The sequence below is a fragment of the Hylobates moloch genome, unplaced genomic scaffold (assembly GCF_009828535.3).
Source record: "Hylobates moloch isolate HMO894 unplaced genomic scaffold, HMol_V3 SCAFFOLD_4, whole genome shotgun sequence".
NCBI classification, from domain to species: Eukaryota; Metazoa; Chordata; class Mammalia; order Primates; family Hylobatidae; genus Hylobates; species Hylobates moloch.
Window position 1 is genome coordinate 151,376,178 of NW_026652279.1, and position 22,993 is coordinate 151,399,170.

General features: G+C 35.4%; 1 long non-coding RNA gene across 1 annotated transcript in view; it reads left to right on the forward strand.

Annotated features, from left to right (window-relative positions):
• The window catches only part of LOC116466470 (uncharacterized), a 39,995-nt gene extending 17,280 nt beyond the window's left edge, over positions 1-22,715 (forward strand). Inside the window, exons 3-6 of the long non-coding RNA XR_004247563.1 lie at positions 1,614-1,698; positions 16,699-16,797; positions 20,162-20,206; positions 22,128-22,715. This is a non-coding gene — a long non-coding RNA (uncharacterized LOC116466470). The remainder of the gene's footprint in view (positions 1-1,613; positions 1,699-16,698; positions 16,798-20,161; positions 20,207-22,127) is intronic.
• The last annotated feature ends 278 nt before the right edge of the window (positions 22,716-22,993 follow it).

Consider the following 22,993-nt stretch of genomic DNA (forward strand, 5'->3'; position numbering starts at 1 on the left):
CAATACAAAGGGAGACAAAAAATTTAAGAAAGAGAACTACAAGTCTGAATTAGAAACACATGTGATTAATACCTCAACTCTGCTACGCTATTAGGCAGTTTTAAATACTTAAAAGTTTAGCAGGAGGCTGAAAGGATTATAGTATGTTTGCAGATACAACAATACATGCGTTATGTTAAGAAAGCAGACTAATCAATAAATCACTCTTCAATGTACTATGACTCATCAATTCTTGAATGTATTTTACAATTATTAGACGTATATGAGGTTTCCTTCAAGGATGTTGCCTGGAAATAAAAGAGATGTGGAACTTTGAAAAGAATTACTTGACAGATACCTTGTATATATACATTAAGATAATCATTTTGGAAGACCTAAAGATAAATGCTAGGAAACTAGCTTTCAACTTACATACATCATTTGATCGCATTGCACCAGATTACTCTTAGAAGGAGACGGTCTGCTCAACCCGATAAACACACTCTGACTGGGAAACTGTAAGATAGAAACAAACTTAGCATACCAGATGATGGGTCCAATGTTTGTCTGAAAGAACCAATTTACTCTGTCATATCTTTCTACATAAAATGAGAGTAACAGAAGCACTTTTTAAATAGTTATATGAGGCTTACATTACGTATTATTTGTAAAATAGCATAGTGATAGTATACATTAGATACTCTTTTTATATATAAATAAAATTAATAAACCAATGATGGTGAATCCAGAATTGAAGGTACAGTTTAAAATATATACCAAAACAATATTAAAAATGATAACTGAAAGTAGTAAAAGACTGTTGGATAGTTTTGTTTCTGATAATCTAATGATTAATAATTACAATTTGAAAATTAAGAAAATAGATTTTTAACAAGTACCAAAATCTATTTCCCTTGAGATTAATTATTTCTGGGAAGCTATTGATGAGAGTCCCTTGGGCAAGTCATATATTTTCTGGCTTCACGATTAAATGAGGGCCTTAAAATGAAGAAAATCTTAAATCTTTTCCAAATCTTGACTGCTATGATTTTGATTTTAACATGTAATAAATATTTGATTTACGGGCTTAGTTTTAAGGTATTAGAATATATTTCCTAAAAAAAACTTTGTAATTTATAATATTCATTTATCAATAATATTTTGATAAAAATGATTTTCCAATACAGCTAGTGGTCATTGATAAAACAGAGAAATCATTGAGAAAGTTTGGTAATTATAATAATTAAACAATAAGAATTGCTAACATTTACTCATCATGCTTTGTTTATCAGCCACAGTGCTATGGGTTTTATTTAAATGGCTTTATTTAATGTCTCCTAAATCACATCAGGTAAGTAGTTTTCCTCATTTGACCAGAGGTTGAGAGAATTAGGTAATACAGCACAAAGGCTGGAAATGCAGTCATCCAAGTTTAGATATTAAAAAGAAGAAATACAAAGATGAGGAATTGATGTTTATGGAGAAAGATTACTACCTTGAAAATGAAAGTAAACTTAAGGCCAGTAAGTGTTTCTAGAATATGGAGTTTGACTTGTCTAGCATAGTGGTGGTTGAAGTCAGAGGTTTGGGTTGTCTAATGAGGGTCCTTGTCTTCCTTCAGTTGTATTAAACAGAGCATAAGCAGATGGTAAATGTTCAACTTGATTAAATTGACCAGATGGAATTGGATAACAAACTCGAAATAGTTTGAGAAAAAAGGTAATGTAGATTTGAGGACATAGACCAACATGTTACCAGAGATCACCAAGGCAGACATAACTAAACAAAAGAGGGAAAAGATCTATAAGAACAGCAGTGATTTCTCTTATTGGAGGATTAGATAATTAAAGAACGTCAGCTACAATTTAATTGAATTAAAGATGTATAAAAATGATAAAACATAAGTGTATATATATATCTATATATATATATATCTCATGATAGTTTGCCATAATTTAAAGAAATGGGTTTGTATTCCCAGCTAAATTTTTAAGAGAAGCATAATTCCCTTTAAAAAACCTGAAAAATAATATCTATGAAGTCATATGTATTATTTGAATTTTTACAAAACTGAGGAATATAACACTGGAGGTATTCTACTTTAATTACCATAAAAATTAGTTAAAACTATGAAAAAAATCAGAGTATAGCTGACAATTTGAAAAGACCTTAAGATAAAGTCTTTAATAAAATCATGACAAATCTAAAATCTTATAAAAATGTCAGAAATTATTACAAAGAACTTCTAATTTTTACAAGTATTACCAGAAGTGACAAATGAGAAAGATCACTATAAAATTTTCTGTTTGTCATTTTGTTTTGAAATTTCTGGCTAAAGCCAAACCATGTGAAAATTAGAAAGAGGTAAAAAGAATTATTGGAAAGGTTTAGATAAATTTATCATGTCTTGTGACTTATATATGGTTACATAAGACAATATGACATAACAAGAAAATCTAAGAAAACAAATTAAATATATCTATTAGATAAATTTTCTTCTAATTAAAAGTAGAGGATGATGATACTATTGTTTTTAAGGCATCTGGTAGCATTTACCACTCCAAATTCATAAATATTAATACCATGTAGATATCATGAATTTGTCTTCCAGTATTTAAATAAGATTGTTTTTGGTATTTTTAAAAGGATAATCCTTTTGTGTAGAACATCATGAACACTTCAGGCTGTTTACCAGTTCTGCTGTGCTCAAAATTAAGTGCACGTGCCAACCTCAATCACTGAGACTTTCAGGAAAGCTGCTTCCTATTTCCAAACCTGTGCAGAGTGGAGAAGGGGAGGGCAGGAAAAGAGATCTACCGTGCTCTTTTGATCAACAGTGATCCGGAGGGAGCATACGTCTTTATGATAGATTTTTTTTTAATATATAATATTCATCTTGTATCCGCAAAAAGTTTTAAGTGGCTCCAATAAATGCTTTCTAAAGTACATGCATTCTTTTTTGTTTGTTTGTTTTGAGAAGGAGTCTCGCTCTGTCGCCCAGGCTGGAGTGGAGTGCAGTGGCGCGAATTCGGCTCGCTGCAACCTCCGCCTCCCGGGTTCAAGCAATTCTCAGCCTCAGCCTCCTGAATGGCTGGGATTTCAAGCGCCCGCCACCACGCCCGGCTAATTTTTGTATTTTTAGTGGAGACGGGGTTTCACCATCTTGGCCAGGCTGGTCTTGGGGCGGGCTCACGCCTGTAATCCCAGCACTTTGGGAGGCCGAGGCAAGTGGATCACGAGGTCAGGAGTTTAAAGTACATGCATTCTAAAGCTATTTTCTATCTTAGAAAGGTGAGCCATTATGTAAAAGTACCTCAATATAAGCAGGGCTAATATTAGAGAACTAAGAAGAAAGTTTCTGTCCTAATCTCCATTCATTTATAAATCGATTTTAATATTATAACTATGTATTAATAGAAGTAGGTTCTAATTCACTTATCATTTGTAATCAGAAAAAGATAAGTAGCCTAAAATATGAAAATAGTTTAATAAAATACATTAAAATGATTAAATAAAATTCAGTCAGGAATATAAATTGGGTAGTTACTTTGTAATAGGCAATGTGAAAAACTGCTGAAAACGACAACTACATTGTGCTAATATATATCATCACAAATAATTACATATATAAGATATATGGTATATATATTGCTTATCTAATTTCATCTCTGTGACATCCCTAAATTTAGACATTTTCTCTGTTTACAAATGGGAAATTTGAAGCCCTAAGAAACAAATAGCTATTTCAAAATCACATTAGTATTCTGCAGAAATGATGTTTTTATATATAGGTCTAAGTCCAATACTGGGAAATTAATTATTTTAATTAGCCATGTAGATAAGTTCAATCAATAAAATTAATCAGTTATTTTAGTTAAGTATCCAAAATAGTTTAAATATTTAGAACATAATATTAAAAAGTATGTAGAATTATCTTAAATGCATATATGAGATTGTATGTGTGTCCATATCTATAAAAGATTTATGTAAACAAGAAAATATGTGAATATGAAAAAATGTTCACTCTGCTTTTTTCTAAAACTAAAGGGTGACTCTACGTTATTACAATATTGCTTCTGTATTTGTCATATTTCTTAAAATCAATTGTGCTCAATGATACTTACAAACTTCCTGGAAAATATAATCTAGTAACAAAATTTTATTTGTTAATGTAATGGTCATGAATGAAGAATGAATAGATTTTTTTCAGAAAAAGTACAATCAGTGTTATAGGTAATTTATTAAGAATATGAAAAATATAATATTTGATGCAAAAGTATAAAATGTCTAGACTTTTAATTTTTTAAATGTCACAAAAATAATTCAATAATAACTCAATGGGATGAATGGCAAAAAATGCTTTAGTCTCTGTTTAAATGAAGTAAAGACACTGGTTACCTGCTTTGGTGTGGCATAAAAATATTATTTTAACCAGTAGACTTTCAAGAAAGTTTGTATTTGTTTAGAAAAATAACCAAATAGGCTTTTTAGAGGATAGAAGTTTTCATGTCAACGCCGTGGATGGAAGAAGATACTCATGTCCTAAGTTAATTCCTCAGCAGAATAATAAGAACTCATCTGACAAAGGGCTAATATCCAGAATCTACAATGAACTCAAACAAATTTACAAGAAAAAAACAAACAACCCCATCAAAAAGTGGGCAAAGGACATGAACAGACACTTCTAAAAAGAAGACATTTATGCAGCCAGAAAACACATGAAGAAATGCTCATCATCACTGGCCACCAGAGAAATGCAAATCAAAACCACAGTGAGATACCATCTCACACCAGTTAGAATGGCCATCATTAAAAAATCAGGAAACAACAGGTGCTGGAGAGGATGTGGAGAAATAGGAACACTTTTACACTGTTGGTGGGACTGTAAACTAGTTCAACCATTGTGGAAGTCAGTGTGGCGATTCCTCAGGGATCTAGAACTAGAAATACCATTTGACCCAGCCATCCCATTACTGGGTATATACCCAAAGGAGTATAAATCATGCTGCTATAAAGACACATGCACACGTATGTTTATTGCGGCACTATTCACAATAGCAAAGACTTGGAACCAGCCCAAACGTCCAACAACAATAGACTAGATTAAGAAAATGTGGCACATATACACCATGGAATACTATGCAGCCATAAAAAATGATGAGTTCGTGTCCTTTGTAGGGACATGGATGAAACTGGAAAACATCATTCTCAGTAAACTATCACAAGGACAAAAAACCAAACACCACATGTTCTCACTCAGAGGTGGGAATTGAACAATGAGAACTCATGGACACAGGAAGGGGAACATCACATTCCGGGTACTGTTGTGGGGTGGGGGGTGGGGGGGGCGGGGACAGCATTAGGAGATATACCTAACGCTAAATGACGAGCTAATGGGTGCAGGAAATCAACATGGCACATGGATACATATGTAACAAACCTGCACATTGTGCACATGTACCCTAAAACCTAAAGTATAATAAAAAAAAAAAAAAAAGAAATGCAAAGGAAGTTAGAGAAGGGGCAGTAGAGAGAGAAGAGAAAAGTGAACCCACTTGTTGAGTGGACTAAAGCTCAAGTTATTGGAAGGGAGTGAAGGAAGGAAAATGAGTCTTAAAAACATTTTTTATTTATCATTATTACAGATAAATATTTATTTACCTACCTATTTATTTCAAATCATGTTTCAAAGTAATTGTTTGCCAAACATGATGATGCATAAAAGTGAAATTTTAAAGATCCACACTGTCATGTTTGTAATTTGTGATGGGGGTAGGGGAGAAGGCTTGACAGTAAGAAGTAGAAAAATAGATGAAAATATATACTCAGGATGAGAAAGGCAATATAAAATAAGCAATAAAGGTAACCATGAGTTGAGCAGCTGAAATGCAGAACCTTCAGAGGAGTGAACAGAGCTAGCCTGTCTGAGTTGGTAATATTTGCAGTGAAGGCTAAATGATGGGAAGTAAAGCTCTCTAGGAGAAGAGGACCTCAGGCCCTTGTTTGGAAAGGTCTAAGGTCTGTGTTTGGAAAAATTTTGGCAAACTTTAGCAACTGTGTCACTGTTTGTGGGGAGATTTATAAAGATATAGCTAGAGAGAGAGTTAACAGCATTTCCAGTGATAAGTTTGGATTTTATTTCAAGTACTAATGGAAGAAAATGATAATTTTAATCAAGAGTGGCTTAACTATTAGTTAATGCTCTCAAATCTCCAAAAAACAGATAAAAAACAAAGAAACACAAAATACAGAAAAACTTTATTATATAAAATGTAAGTTTAGTGTGAGAGTTATTTGGTAGAGTGGGAAGAAAATTGCTTGTCATTAAGAAGGGGTTGTGCAGCCCATTTAGCTCCACTGCAATCTCAAAAGAAAAAAAAAATTGTAAGGCAAAGAAAAAGGAAAAAAAAATAGATACTAAAAATTTTACCCAGAACTGTTATGAAGGTGTGTGGTCATATTTTCTACATATTGACAGATGGTATATGTAATACAACACATATATTGATTTTCTTTCCAGAGGGTCATGAAGTATGGTGAAGATACACATAAGCAATTAAAACATTGCCTTAAATTTCTTATATTTCAAATATGAATTTTAAGAAGAGACAAAATGTCTAATTAACTAATACCCTGCACCTGAGATCTTTAGGCCTAAATTGGGCTGAAAAACAAATAGCTGACACCTTTTTCTGAAATAAATACTATTGATAATGTTTCAAAGATGTGGGCATGGCCATTGACACTAAGTCTATTTCTAGGAGGGTATCAGGATACATTTGGCTCAAGTAAGGAAATATCAACTGAGTGTCTTACTGAGGGAGGTGGTACTGTAGGTGGTTTTATGAGTCAAAATTATCACACAGACCCAATCCTTGGCTCTTTTCATTTCTCCATCTGCATTCTCGTCATGCTACTTCTTCCTTTATAATCATAAGATAGCTGCCAAAACTGCAGTGATTATATCTCCCCACATTTATTAAGAAGGGAAGAAGAAAGCCAAGAAGATTCCCTTTCACTTCTCTCTGTTATTGTCAAGAAACTAAATATTGCTCCATGACATTGCAGATGACATCTTTTCTCTCTAGTTGAGTAGAACAGAGTAGCCCAAGTTCTACTATGCCTGTCAGAGGAAAAAATGGAAACAGATTGTTGCAATTACATAAATTCTTACTCTGGGACCACTTTTACATCTAAGAAAAATCAGGAATCCGTTGGTGAATAAATGAGAATGACAGGAAAGTGACAAACAGTGTCTGCCACAATAAGGAAAATATATATGCTAAGAAGGAAATTGTTACAGTGTTTAGAAAAAGATAAAATCTAATTACCCAAGGAAGGAATGGGAGTGTATTTTCAATAAAGAGGATAATTTAATTGAACACAATGTGAGGAAAAGCACAATTATTGCTCTGTTCAGGGGAAGGAGCAATAAGGAGATTAAGAACATCCAAAGAAAATAAATCACTGTGAAATTCTTTGGGCAAATCACTGTAATATTTGATGTGTTCATAAAATATCACCTATTTTATGATTAGATATTATCTATGGACACACATTTATGAAGGACAAATGAAAATATCAAGAAAAATAACAGCAAGACATCTGAAAAACAACATAATTAAATATAGATGACAAGAGTAGAATGGCTAAAATCCAAAGCACTAATAATACCAAATGCTGCATCAGCATCTCTCATTCATTACTGCTGAGAACGCAAAACAGAACAGCTAATTTGGAAGATATTTTCAGTTTCTTACAAAACCAAATATACTCTTACCATATGACTCAGCAATTTTATCTTGATCTTATTGATATCTACCCAAATCTGCTAAAAATGTATGTCCACACAAATACCTGCACATTGATGTTTAGTTTTCTTCAAAATTGCCAAAACCTGGAAGCAACCAAGATGTCTTTCAATAGGTTAATGAATAATGAATGAAACAATGGTCCATGAATACAATGATTTAATTATTATTCACTGCAAAGAAAAATGAGCTCTCATGCCAAGAAAAGATAAGGGAAAACCTTAAATGCATGTTACTAAATGAACAAAGCAAATCTGAATAGAATCTCTATATGATTCCAACTCTGGCATTCTGGAAAAGGCATAACTATGGAAACAGTAAAAAGATCAGTGGTTAACAGGGGGTAAGGGAGGAGGGAAGAATAAATAGGTGGGGAACAGATCATTTTTAGGGCAGTGAAGGTATTCTGTAAGGTATTACAACAGTAGATACATATCCTTATACATTTCTCAAAAGCCATAAAACATGCAACACCGAGAGTGACTCTAATGTAAATGATGGACTTTTAGTGATAATGATGTCTCAATGCTAGTTCATTATTTGTAAAAAGTGAACCACTATCACCTGCCTAAGTTCTCAGGCCAGTAGCAGCTCTGCACTTCCCTGGGATGAGACTCCCAGAAGGAGAGGCAGGTGGCCATTTTTGCTGCTTCACAGCTCTCACTACTGTTGCCATCAGGGTAAGAGGGTGTGCGGTGATTAGGGACTAATCCAGAGCCCCAGCACAGTGCAGCTGTTTGCCATGTGGGCCCACACCCCCGCTACTCCACTCTAGGCACGGCCTCCAGACCCAGCACTCCAGCCACTTCCTGCCTTGGCTCTCGGGCCAGCAGCAGCCCTGCATTTCCCTAGGATGGAGCTCCCAAAGGAAGTAGGCAGGCCACTATTTCTGTTGCTTTGCAGCCCTTGCTCCTGTTGCCCTCAGATATGGGAGGGAGCACAGTGATTGGCTACTGATGAAGATCCTGGGCACAGTGCAACAGCCTTATGGAAAAGTGGCCAGACTGTTTGCCACACAGGTCCCCACCTCCACTACTCTTCACTGGGCAGTGTTTCTCCACCTTGACCCCCAGTACAACTACATTTCCCCCATCTGGACACTTCAATCAGTGGCAACTCTGCATTTTTCTGAGGAGGGAATCCTAGAAACAGCCTACAGCCCCTCTCCCATTGCAACCGCAGTGGTAATGACCTTACTGCCCTCAGTCAGGGAAGTGAACGAAGGGCCTGATCACTACACTGAACCACCAGGACACCACAGCCACTATACAGAAAGGAGTCCAGTCTCTCTTCCCTGTGAGCCCCCACCCTCACTCTTCACCAGTCAGGGCCCCCAGCTTGGGAACACAGAGCAGCTGTCTTCTACCCACAGCGAAGCATTTCCACTGCCAGTGGCTCTGTGTTTTCCTGAGAATGGCTCCCAGAAGGAGAAAAAGGCTCTCTGTCCTTGCAGCAGTTCTGTCCCTGCTGCCCTCAGACTGGAGAAGAAACGAAGAGCCTGTGGGCTTTACTCATTTCCAACACAACACAGTCACCATCTGGAAAGTTGCCCACCCTCTCCTAACTGTGAGCCCTCAACCACCAGCTTTTCATCAAGTGGGGCCAACAGCTGGGCCAGCAGTGCAGCAGCCCCAGACCCTTGTTGACCATTTCCAGTAGCAGTGGCTCTGTGTTTTTCCGAGGTGGAGATCCCAGAGGCAACTGAAAGTCTGTCTACTACTGCCACTGCTCATCACCAGGTAAAGTGCCCTGGTTTTGGTCCAGAACACAGCTGCCCCACCACAGGCTAATCACACTATTGGAAAGCCACTTTGCATCTCTCTCTGGGGTGGAGCCCCAAGAGACAAGTAAAAGGTCCTCTGCCTCAGGCACTGTCATGGTCCCTCCTCCTACTGCCTCCTAGCTGGGAAGGGAACATAAAGCCTGAGCTTGCCCCAGTGCTGCAGTGTGAGGCCCAGGAATGCCAAGCTGAGAACTGTAGCCAGCACTCAAGTGGGACAGAAGCACACACTTTCAGAGCATTGAGCGGTAGCATGGCAGCAATCATGAGGAAATACAGAGGAGTCACATGGCTGAGCAAAAGCCTATCTACACATTCTTTGCTTACATGCCATCTGTTGGATCAAAGCCCAAACTTCAATACCAAAAATACTAACATACCCTCCTGTGAAACCATGGATGAGAATTCAGCTACAGATGAAGACTTGCACAAAGCCTTGGCCTTCTGGAAAAATATAGAAAAGAAGTCAACTGATGGTACTCAAATTACACCACAGTTAAAGGAGCACCAACCCATACAGATGAAAAAGAACCAGCACAAGAACTCTGGTAACTCAAAAAGCCAGAGTTTCTTCTTACCTCCAAATGACCAGACTACTTCACCAGCAAGAGTTCTTAACCAGAATGAAGTAGCTAAAATGATAGAAATCGAATTCAGAATATGGATAGGAATGAAGATCATCTAGATTCAGGGGTAAAATGAAACCCAATTCAAGGAAATTAAGGTTTACAACAAAACAATATGGGAGCTAGTAAACAAGATGACCATTATAAAAAGAACCAAACTGATCTGAAAGAGCTGAAAAACCCACTACACGATTTTCATAATGCAATCACAAATATTAACAGCAGAATAGACCAAGCTGAGGAAAGAATCTCAGAATTTGAAGACTGGCCATCTAAACTAACTCAGTCAGACAAAAATTTTTAAAAAAAGAATAGAACATAACCTCCAAGAAACATGGAATTATGTACAGAGACCATGTCTACAACTCACTGGCATCCCTGGAAGACAGGGAGAGAAAGAAAGCAATTTGGAAAACACATTTTAGGATATGGTTCATGAAAGTTTCCCTAACCTCACTAGAGAGGCCAACATTCAAGTTCAGGAAAAGCAGAGAATCCCTATGAGATACTACACAAGAAGACCATCCCCAAGATACATACTCATCAGATTCTCCAAGCTTGAAGTGAAAGAAAAAAATGTTAAAGACAGCTAGAGAGAAAGGGCATGTAAGAAATATTTCAGCAGAAACCCTACAAGGCAGAAGAGATTGAAGGCCTATATTCAGCATTCTTAAAGAAAAGAACCTCCAAGCAAGAATTTCATATCCAGCTAAACTAAGCTTCATAAGCAAAGGAGAAATAAGATTATTTTAGAAAAGCAAATGTTAGAGGAATTTGTTACTACCAGACCTGTCATAAGAGAGGCCCTGAAAGAAGTGCTAAATATGGAAAGACTATAACCAACCACTACAAAAACAAACTTAAGTACATAGATCATTGATACTATAAAACAACCACACAAACACATCTGCATAATAACCAGCTGATAATATAATGACAGGATCAAATCTGCACATATCAACATTAGCCTTGACTGTAAACAAAATTAATGCCCCAATTAAAAGGCAAACAGTGGCAGGCTGGATAAAGAAGCAAGACCTGATGGTATGCTGTCTTCAGGAGACCCATCTCACGTGCAATGACACCCATAGACTCAAAGTAAAGGAATAGATAAAAATCTACCAACCAAATGGGAAATATAAAAAAGCAGTGGTTACTATTCTAATTTCAGACACAACAAACTTTAAATGAACAAAGATTAAAAAAAAAGTTTGGGAGGCCGAGGCAGGCAGATCATGAGGTCAGGAGATCGAGACCACGGTGAAACCCTGTCTCTACTAAAAATACAATAAAATTAGCTGGGCATGGTGGCGGGCGCCTGTAGTCCCAGCTACTCGGAGAGGCTGAGGCAGGAGAATGGCGTGAACCCGGGAGGCAGAGCTTGCAGTGAGCTGAGATCGTGCCACTGCACTCCAGCCTGGGTGACAGAGCAAGACTCCGTCTCAAAAAAAAAAAAAAAAAACTTCAGCATTATATAATGGTAGAGTTCAACTCAACAAGAAGACAACAAACAAGAATATATACATACACACAACACAGGAGCATTCAATTCATAAAACAAGCTCTTAGAGACCTATGAAGAGGCTTAGATTTCCACACAATAATAGTAGGAAACTTCAACACCCCACTGACAGTATTAGACAGACCACTGAGGCAGAAAACTAAACAAAGACATTCAGAATCCGAACTTGACATTTGACCAAATGGACCTAGTAGACATCTACACAACTCTCCACCCCAAAACAACAAAATATACATTCTTCCCATCTGCACATGACACATACTCTAAAATTGATCACATAAGCATACATAAAACAATACTCAGCAAAAGCAAAATAACTGTCAGAGTTTTGTTTACCAAACACACTCTCAGAGCACAGCATAATAAAAATACTAATCAATACTAAGAAAACCACACAAAACCATACCATTACATAGAAATTAACCAACCTGCTCCTGAATGACCTTTTGGTAAGCAATAAAATTAAGGCAGAAATCAAGAAATGTATTGAAATTAATGAGAACAAAGACAGCATACTAGAATCTCTGGGACACAGCAAAAACAGTGTTAAGAGGAAAATTTATAGTGCTAAACACCCACATTGAAAAGTAAGATAGATCTCAAATCAGCAATCTAGCCTCATACTGAGAGGTACTGGAGATACAAGGACAAATCAACCCCAAAGCTAGGAGAAGACAAGGAAAACAAAAACAAAAACAAAAAACAAAATCAGAGCTGAATTGGAGGAAATTGAGACATGAAAAACCACACAAAAGATTAACAAATCCAGGAGCTGGTTCTTTGAAAGAATCAATAAGATAGACAACTAGATAGGCTAATAAAGAAAAAAAGAGAGAATATTCAAATAAACACAATCAGAAATGACAAAGGGGATATTAACACTGACCATACAGAAATACAAAAAGCCCTCAGAGATTACTAGGAACACTTCAGTGCATACAAGTTAGAAAACCTAGAAGAAATGGATAAATTCCTGGAAACATACGACCACCAAGATTAAACATGAATAAATTAAATCCCTGAACAAATTATTAATGAGTCCTGAAATTGAATCAGTAGTAGTAAGCCTCACAACCAGAAAAAGCCCAGGACCAGATAGCTGAATTCTACCAGATGTATAAAGAAGAGCTGGTACCATTCTGAAAGTATCTCGAAAAAACTAAAGAATATGAATTCCTCCTTAGTTCATTCTATGAGATCACCATTATACTGATACCAAAACCTGGGAAAGACATGGCAGAAAAAGAAAATGTCAGACCAATATCCTTGATGAACATAGATGCAAAATCCTCAATAGAATACTAATAAGCTGAATCTACCTGCACATCAAAAATATAATCCCTTATGATCAAGTATGCTTTATCCTTGGGATGCAAAGTTGATTCAACATATACAAATCAATAAATGTAAAAAAAAAAAGAATCAATAAATGTGATTCTTCACATAAACAGAACTAAAAACAAGAGCCATATAATTATTTCAATAGATGAAGAAAAGACTTTTGATAAAATTCAACATCCCTTCATGTTAAAAACCCTCAACGAAATAGGCATGGAAGAAACATATTTCAAAATAATAGGAACCATCTATGACAAGCCCATAGCCATCATATTAATAGGCAAAAGCAAGAAGCATTCTCTTTAAAAACGAGATCAAGACAAGGATGCCACCTCTCACCATTCCTATTCACCATAGTACTAGAAGTTCTTGAAAGATCTATCTGGCAAGGGAAAGAAATGAAAGGCATCCAAATAGGAAGAGAGGAAGTCAAAGTATCTCTGTTTTCAGACAATATGATTCTATACCTAGAAAAACCCATAGTCTGCCCAAAAGTTCCTTAAGCAGATAAACAACTTCAGCAAAGTTTCAGGACACAAAATCAATGTACGAAAATTAGTAACACCTTTATACACCAACAACATACAAGCTGACAGCCAAATCAAGAATGCAGTGCCATTCACAATAGCCATAATAAGAATAAAATATCCAGGAATACAACTAACCCAACGAGGTGAAAGTCCTCTACATTGAGAATTATGAAACACTATTCAAAGAAATCAGAGATGACACAAACAAATGGTAAACCATTTCATGCTCAATAATAGGAAGAATCAATATGGTTAAAATGGCCATGATGCCCAAAGCAATGTACAAATTCAGTGCCACTCTTACCAAACTACCAATGACATTCTTCATAGAATTAGAAAACAAACTATTTTAAACTTCACTTGGAACCAAAAAAGAGCATAAATAGCCAAGAGAATTCTAAGCAAAACCAACAAAGCTATGTTACAAGGTTATAGTAACCAAAACAGCATGGTAGTGGTAAAAAAAAAAAAAAAAAAAAAAAAGACACATAGATCACTAGAATAGAATACAGAGCCCAAAAATAATTCTGTACACCTACAATCATCTAATATTCAATGAAGTCAAGAAAAACAAGCCATGAGGAAAGGATTCTCTATTTAATAAATGGTGCTGGAATAACTGACTAGCCATATGCAGAAGACTGCAACTGGACTATATACCTCCTTATACCATATTAAAAAAGTCAACTCAAGATGGATTAAAGACTAATGTAAAACCTAAAACTACAAAAACCCTGGAGATTTCTTCTTGGCCTTTTGGCTAACATTAAGTGTAAAAACCCTGAAAAATAACCTAAGAAATATAATCCTGGACATAGGACCTAACAAAGATTTCATGACAAAGATGCCCAAAGTAATTGCAACAAAAACAAAATTGACAAATAGGGCCTAATTAAACTAAAAAGCTTCTGCACAACAAAAGAAACTATCAACAGAGTCAACAGACAACCTACAGAACGGGATAAAATAGAATGGGATCCTATAGAATCGGAGGAATATTAAGCCAAGCTTGGACAGTATATAAGAACTAAGGTCATACCAGAGGAACTGTGATCAAATGATGTCACTACTGCTATCTTGGCACTCTGGTAGCTGAAATTGTCACAGACATAAATTGCAAATTATCCAACTTTATGTGCTTCTATCACTTAATCTAGATTTAAAATGTTGGACAAAAATCCAAATTAAAATAATTAAATAAAGACATTTTGATTCCCAGATTAGTATATGAGGAAAACAGAGGTAACTCTACAAAAGAAAGAATGGAGGGAGTGGCACATCGTAACAAATTAGAAGACAGAGGGCAAACCAACAGCCTCATTCAATAGCTTATTTCTCACAAGGTTAAAGTTTTCTTAAGTTTTAACATATCACAATGAGCAACTTTAATAAAATTACATTTTAAAAAGAACAAGTATTGTCCATAATTCATTATCATTTGACAATCAACAATATAGATAAACAAGTTTATTCCAAATTGAAAAGATTATATTAAGCTAGAAGTATAATTATCTGCATGGCCTGTTTTACTAGATTCAATGCATTTTTAAGAATTCTAGGGCAATTTGGAGTTGCCTCAGAAGCCTCAAGGGATGGCTTGGGAGGCAGAGGGAGCAGAGCTCCGGAGAATTCTGTTTTAATTACAGCAGTTTTTAAAACATTTGCTACATTGGAGGTTTGCATAAAAGTATTATTTTGAAAGGGTTTTGAGCTCCCCAAATTTGAAAACCAGTAAATTATAAAATGACAGCTTCTACCCACACTATAAAGGAACAATTCTGTATATAAATGAATTTGGTTGTTTAAAGAAAATGATTTATTCGTTTCACAAGTGAACTACGTTTTATCAAGTGTTTACTACAAAGCAGATACTTTTCTAGAATTTTCAATAAGCTATTGAATTTACATAAGTTTTATAGAAGGATAGGGATGTAGTGTTTGGTAGCACAATTAGGGAAATATAGTTAACAGTAATGTATTTTATATTTCAAAATAGCTAGAAAAGATTTCAAATGCCCCATCATAAATAAATGACCAATGTTTGAGATAATGAATCTTCCAAATACCCAGATTTGATCATTATACTTTATAGGCTTGTATCAAAATATCATACGTACATTATAAATATTTACAACTACTGTGTTCCTAAAAATTAACAATAAAATTAAAAGTTACATATCTTTACAGTTTTGCCATTGGATGTAAACAAAAAAAAAAGTTAGACATATGTACAATCATTTCAAAACACAGTTAGTTTTATGTACTTAGAATCTCTTGGCACGTTTTGGTGTTGCCAATTAATTTTCACTCAGTCAAACATTCTGGTCTACCCTACTCCATATAAGCCTTGTTACAGTTGGGTTGAAACACCAGGAGGTTTAATGGGTTAATGAGACTAATGTGATATCCCTCTACTGTATTTACACAAGTGGAATCTCTTCATTATATTAATAGAATCCTGTAGCAAGCCTATGCTGTCTTCAAATGCACTTGCATAGACCGTACAATACCTAAGGTGAATCCTAATGCAAACGATGAACTTTGGGTGATTATCATATGTCAATGTAGGTTTATCAGTTGCAACATGTGTACCACTCTGTTGCAGAATGTTGATAATGGGGGAGGGTATACATGTGTAACAACAGAGAAGAGATAAGAAATCTCTGTGCCTCTCTCTTATTTTTGCTGTGAATCTAAAACTGCTCTAAAAACATCCAGTACTAAAATTAAAAAGTGCACTTGAATATACTTGAATGCCACATAGTATCTGAAAATATTGTAAATCTAAAATGCTCCAGCCAAGAGGAAAATAAACTTTTACAGTAATCCTCTTATTGGCAAAAATTATAACTTCCTTTTAAACAGCTGTTAATCACCCACACTTAATCTCCAGTTTCTAACCACAAAAGGAAACTAGAAGGTATATATAGTATAAAGAATATCTTCCTATATATAGAGAGAAAACTTTAAAATATGTATTCGTATACGCTTTTCATATAATAACATTTGCCTTGTCTCTTACTTCTAGTTTGTTAGAATTGACAGAGCTATTAAATGAATTTGTATCTTTTGACTATTGCCTTTCTTCTTTTCTTCATCTTCCACATTGGAGCACAGGTATGATGCCTAGAGATGTAAAAGCCATTTTGCAAGAATGAGAATGAGTACTACATGCTAAGGAAGGTGGATTGGAAAGCTGAGAACAGTTAAGGTAACTGAGGACATAATGGAACTGCCATGGACCTATACATGGACCTATACATGTCAATTTATAACATAAATTGACAAATAAAAAGAATCTATTTAAAAACCATTTAAATAGCTACACCCTTATAGGCTTTTCCATTTACAAATTACATGTTTATGTAAGAATTGTAGACAAAGATTTGTTCATATTAATTAATTAGAAGTCATATATGAGGCTGGGTGCGATGGCTCACGCCTGTAATCCCAGTACTTTGGGAGGCTGAGGTGGGTGGATCATTTGGGGTCAGGAGTTTGAGACCAGCCTGGCCAACATGGTGAAACCCCGTCTCTACTAGAAATACAAAAATTAGCCAGGCCTGGTGGTGAGCGCCTGTAGTCCCAGCTACTCAGGAGACTGAGGTAGGAGAATTTCTTGAACCTGGGAGGCAGAGGTTGCAGTGAGCCAAGGTCACACCGCTGCACTCCATCTTGGGAGACAGAGTGAGACTTAGTTTCAAGAAAAAAAAGAAGTCATCATATGAAACAAGTTCATAAACCACAGTTTAATGCACAGTTTAAATACTAAATAAGATGCCTGGCCACACTTGCCTTTCTTCCCAAAGTGAACTTTGGTTTATTTGACACAATTTAGTAGACATTTTCTTTAATGCCTCTTTTATAACCACTGAAAAGGAAAATTTTGACATAATATTTGAAATTGTTCAGGGGCTTATGACTGTATTTTTTCTCTTTATCAGATTGTTTCTCTAATGTATTCATAATTTTTAATTTCACAATATATTTGGTCAAATTTAGACACATGCAAACACATATATACATTGTATTTATACATATTCTCATTTTTCTTTTTATGTATGAATATCAATTCCTCAACATAATGTTAAGATATTTCCAACATTGATATGGTAAATATTGCTCAATGCATTCACAATTCAGTAAAAATTTATATAAATCTTAGAAGCATATTAAATCTTTTGTATTCACTCTTAATTCAAGAAGTCACTACAGGAGATAACATTTTCATGTAAAATAAAAATTTACACAAAATTGTACATAAGAATTAAATTTCAAAAGGAATTTGATAATGCTTATACTGTTGTGCTCATTTTTTCCTATTTTAGCATAAATTACCACAAGTTTTCTAAGGTAAAAACACAGACAGTCAAAGGGAGATATAGTAGTGAAATAATACTTACAGTTAATCAAATAGTTTCTAGTATATTAACAAATATTGATGGATTGATTATATTGAAATGTTTCCAAAAATAAGGCACTTATAAAGGTAGCATTCAATGTACAGATTAAACAAACTTCAGAAAGCATTCAATTTAAACCTACGTGATCTGCGTATTATTTTGATTGAATATACTGTGTGAAAAGTAAAAAACACGCATACAAAGAAAAATGAACAAATTATCATGATATGCTAACAGTAATCACAGAGATATAGTAGCAGAGGACACAGTAAAAGATTGAAGTGATGCTGAGTTTTCACTGATGTATGTTCTGTCACAGAAAGTTTAGGCCACTAGTAACAGAGTATATAATAAAAGATTAAAGAGATACTGAGTTTTCACTGATGTATTTTCTGTCATAGGAAGTTTAGGCTACTGTTTTCCCAACACCTCAAGTGGGAAAATAAATACCTTCTAGGCAAATAGAAAGTTTGTGTAGGCCAAGGTAATTTAGTATCTGTTCTGGTAGATGACATATGGAATTTTTTATCCTCCCTGAGACCACCTGAAGAGCTGTCCTTGTGTGCCTAAGTGGTTATTAAAATACCTCTTTGTAAGTGTTTACCTGAAGGCTATAGGAAAAGTGAGATGTCTTCTCAATTCTGGAGGAATTCAATTTAATAAAGTTGATTTTAAGCTCTATTACATCTCAACTCTATTTTCTCCATGGTTATTTCAGATGGAAGGAAGGGATGTCTCTGTTGGAAAACAGATCTGTGGTGTCAAAAGACAGTATTTGGATTTTTTTTCTTTATTATTATTATTATACTTTAAGTTTTAGGGTACATGTGCACAATGTGCAGGTTTGTTACATATGTATCCATGTGCCATGTTGGTGTGCTGCACCCATTAACTCGTCATATAACAGTGAAAATAATTCATAGGTAATCAGTAAAGCCATTCTAAAAAATAAAAATAAAAATATAAAGACTCCTTAGGAAGGGAAAATAAAATAAGAATGCACCTGGATTCTTGGTACTATTTCAACAGAAGTAATTTCGATCTCTTGAAAATACTAGGCATTTTCCTGACTCTTCTCTGCATGGAGCAGTTTTCAGTTAGAAATTCAAGGGAAATTTCCCTTACCTCCTTCGGACTTACTCTAATCACATGCTCTCAATAAGCCTATCTTAGGCCACCCCACCCTCCATGCCAGGACTCCTAATCCTTCTCATCCTGTTCTATTTTTTCTTTTTTTCTTTAACATTTCTTTTCTTCTTACAAACTGGACATTTTACTTAAACTTTTTATTGTCAGACCCCTTCTTGTAGCACGAAAGTTGTGCAAGGGCAGATGCTCAGGCAATATCTGTGGAGATGATGGGTGGATAAATAATTAATAATCTGTAAATATTTATTTGCTTCTAATATGTGCCATGTCCTTTCAGACACTATAGATATTCTCTGTGTTTATACAAAAATCTTCTAATGTGAAATATAGCTATTAAATAAATGCTTAAAAATGTGATCAATAAATATGAAACATTATGGGAAATTATAGAAGATAATGATATCAAATCCAGGGCTTCAGAGAAGTTCCACCAAGAAATTGAGCTAAAATTTTGTTCTGACAAATGAGTAAAAACATTTCTAAGAAGTATGAGCAAAAAGCTTTTTGTTTGCAAACACTGTTTGAGTCAACTTGTTTGTTGACCTAATAACAGTTTTCAGACTATACTTAATCTTTGTTATCAGAAATTTGGCCTCATTCTTTCTCATGTGACCCATATCCTCCAAAATAAAAATAGAATCACTTTATTGATCGGCATAGGTAGTCAAGACACCCTTACAAATGATTGACTATTAAAATATTTATATTTATATGACAAATACTTGTTTTATATTCAAGCAAAGGGGAAATGCAATGAGGATTGTTACATCTCTTACTTTTATACACTAAATTTATGAACAACTACTGATTAAACCACAGCTAGTAAAACACAGTGTAAACTCTGACTAAAAATATCTCTAACTTACCAGAAAAGGTTTGGCCCCTTTCCTCATGGTGATGAGGTATAAATATTCCATGGAGCACTAACTAGAGAGGAAGGGGTCCACAAGAAAGATATATTGGCTATTTGGATTCTCATCAGACAACTTGTCCCTCTCTACATCCCTTTTATCTTCCTGGCAGAATGAGGTGAAGACTAGAAAAGGGAAAATTGTCTTTGTCAAAGAGGTAAGAATCATCAAACGTCTTGGGTTGTGTGTGAATATAATCAGCAGCAGGTGAAACAGAGATGGTCTGTGAATTCTTATGGTCAGTTCACAAAGGCGCTATCTCATCTCAGACAACACCCTCGCTCACAGGGTAATTTGTTCTTGGCAAATATCATAACAGCCTCTTTAAGAATATCTACAGGATGGATCTGCTTTTACAATTGTGCAGCTAAGGCACTGGTAGGAATTGTTTGCTGTTTGCTATGAAAAAGATCTGATGTAGATGTTAATATTTGATAACATTAAAAGATGAGAGAACAAGCTCTACAATCCTGGTATTTCTGAGATTTTGGTCAGCTGTAAGCCAAAAGTGTACATATTCATTTTTCTTATTTGTCTAGTGCTTTTATGGCAAGACAAAATGAGTCAGCAGGTTGAGTCTGTGCACGTTTCCGAAGAATGAACAGAGGAAGGGTGAGACCAGCATTTGGGTGTGTGGAGTATCCTTCCAGGACACCTACTGAATATTCTTTTGACTATTACAGGGAGGAGATTTTTTATTTATCAAGTATTTGATCACTTATTCTCAAGATTTATGTATAACAAAGGACACAATTGAATACGAGCGCTACGATTAATGCTATTAGTCTCATAATATTTCAATATATATTCTTTTAGATTTAGGTTTTTTACCTCTTTGTACAATTAATATTTGGAGAGATTCTTTATATATATATATATTTGGAGATGGTGTCTCGCTCTTGTTGCCCAGGCTGGAGTGCAATGGCGCAATCTCTGCTCACTGCAACCTCCACCTTCCAGGTTCAAGCAATTCTCCCGCCTCAGCCTTCTGAGTAGCTGGAATTACAGGTGCGTGCCACCATGCGTGGCTAATTTTTTGTATTTTTAGTAGAGACGGGGTTTTGCCATGTTGGCCAGGCTGGTCTCGAACTGCTGACCTCAGGTAATCCACCCGCCTTGGCCTCTCAAAGTGCTTGGATTACAGGCGTGAGCCACTAGTTGGAGAGATTCTTATATGCATGAAACATATTTATTACCGGGTAGAAATTTTCGTATTCTCCATAAAAACCCTCTATGTTTTATTTCCTTAAGAATAATGCATATTTGTTGTTATGCTCAAGCCAGGTGTTACTGTTACTTAGCTAGTCTATTTTTTTAACTGGTTTACGTCTGACTGTAGTCTTTGTCATTCCCACCAGCTGTACACTCAAACAGCTGTGCCTCCCCCTCTTTCACTCAGAGCAATTTCCAGGGACTTGTATTTAAAGGAGAGTGAAATGTTGTCTCTAATTATAACGGCAATCTGTTCCGCAGCAGTTTTCACACTCTACTTACATTCCCTACTGTGTTTTTCCAATAGTTTTACCCTTTCTTCCGTTTCTCTAATTTTTGCTCTAAACCCATCAAACTGCTGATTAGTTGAATTACTTTTCAAGTTCATTAATTCTAGCACACTTTTTTGAAACCTTTATGGTTGTTTTCATTGATATTTATCAAGTTTGAGTTATTTCTCAACTTGTAATCCATGCAAATATATTCATTCATAAATAAAAAAATTCCCACTCTATCCCTCCCATTGTAGTTACTATGCATAAAGTAAAAATGCGTACTGTGATTTTTATTAGGTATAATAATTTAATTCCCTCAAGAAGAGTTGCATTACCAGCTTAGTTATAATTCTTATCCAGCCTATATTTGTTAAAAGAAATAAGTCCCTATGTTAGACCCTAATGTAAATATAGTTATAGTCTTCTTTAAATTAGTAAGCAAGAACTTTTCTAGCTTGTGCATGTGTCTGTGTGTGTGTATGTATGTATATGCACATATATATCAGAAGATTTTACACCAACCTCTAACCTCAACATGTCTTTGGGTACAAATAAATAGATGGTTTTAAGGATGGATATTTCTTGTCATAGTGCTTGTCTCCTGACAGTTACTCAGTGATGCAAAGCTAAAAAGACCACTGTGCTCATGGTGGAAAATAATTCCCACGACCTGACAGGGAAGAATGTACTCATTCCACGCCCCGGGCAGAAGTCTGCTGAGACAAACAGAAGAAAGATAGTCAGTGAGCAAATTCATCAAGACCAGTATCATGTATTTCTCCCCCTGGCCTGATGGCTGATTTGCACTCCTCCTGTAAGCAACAAAACTGCAAAACCAGTGCTACAAAACAGAAGCACCTGTAAGTCCGTGGGAGCACATCTTTGCTCAACAAGAGATCCTGACAACTAACAGCTAACAACCATCTGCCTGAGATACAGTTCGAGTTTTTAAGATGCATCAGTTCTCCTTTCCAGCCTGAAGCCTCATCATCAAACAATGCTTCCAATACTTAGCAGCTTGAATTATAGAATTATGGACTATTAGAGCTTGCTTCGTGGGCAATTATGTGAAGCAACCCTCAAACTTTCCAGAGGATAATGAGCGTAGGCTAATTTGATGGCATTTCAAGGTCATGCATCTATTTGAAAAAGAGATCAGAATAAAATCCAGATTTCAAACTCCTGGTCTAGTGTTCTTTTTATGCTGCCCTCCTTAAATAGTTATTTCTTAAAGTTAAATTAAAAGTAATCAAGTCAGAGGAAGCCTCTGAATTAACATGCCATTTTGAAGACTATGATTTTAAAGATAAGCCTTCTTACACTTAATCACTAAGCAATTAGCCCTTGTTTTAACTTTATAACAGATAGCCCATGTTTTTTTTGTTTTTTTTGTTTTTTTTTTGCCAGATCCCCCTGGTGAATGAGTGGAGGAATTGTTGAGTTGGCAGCCCAAGTTT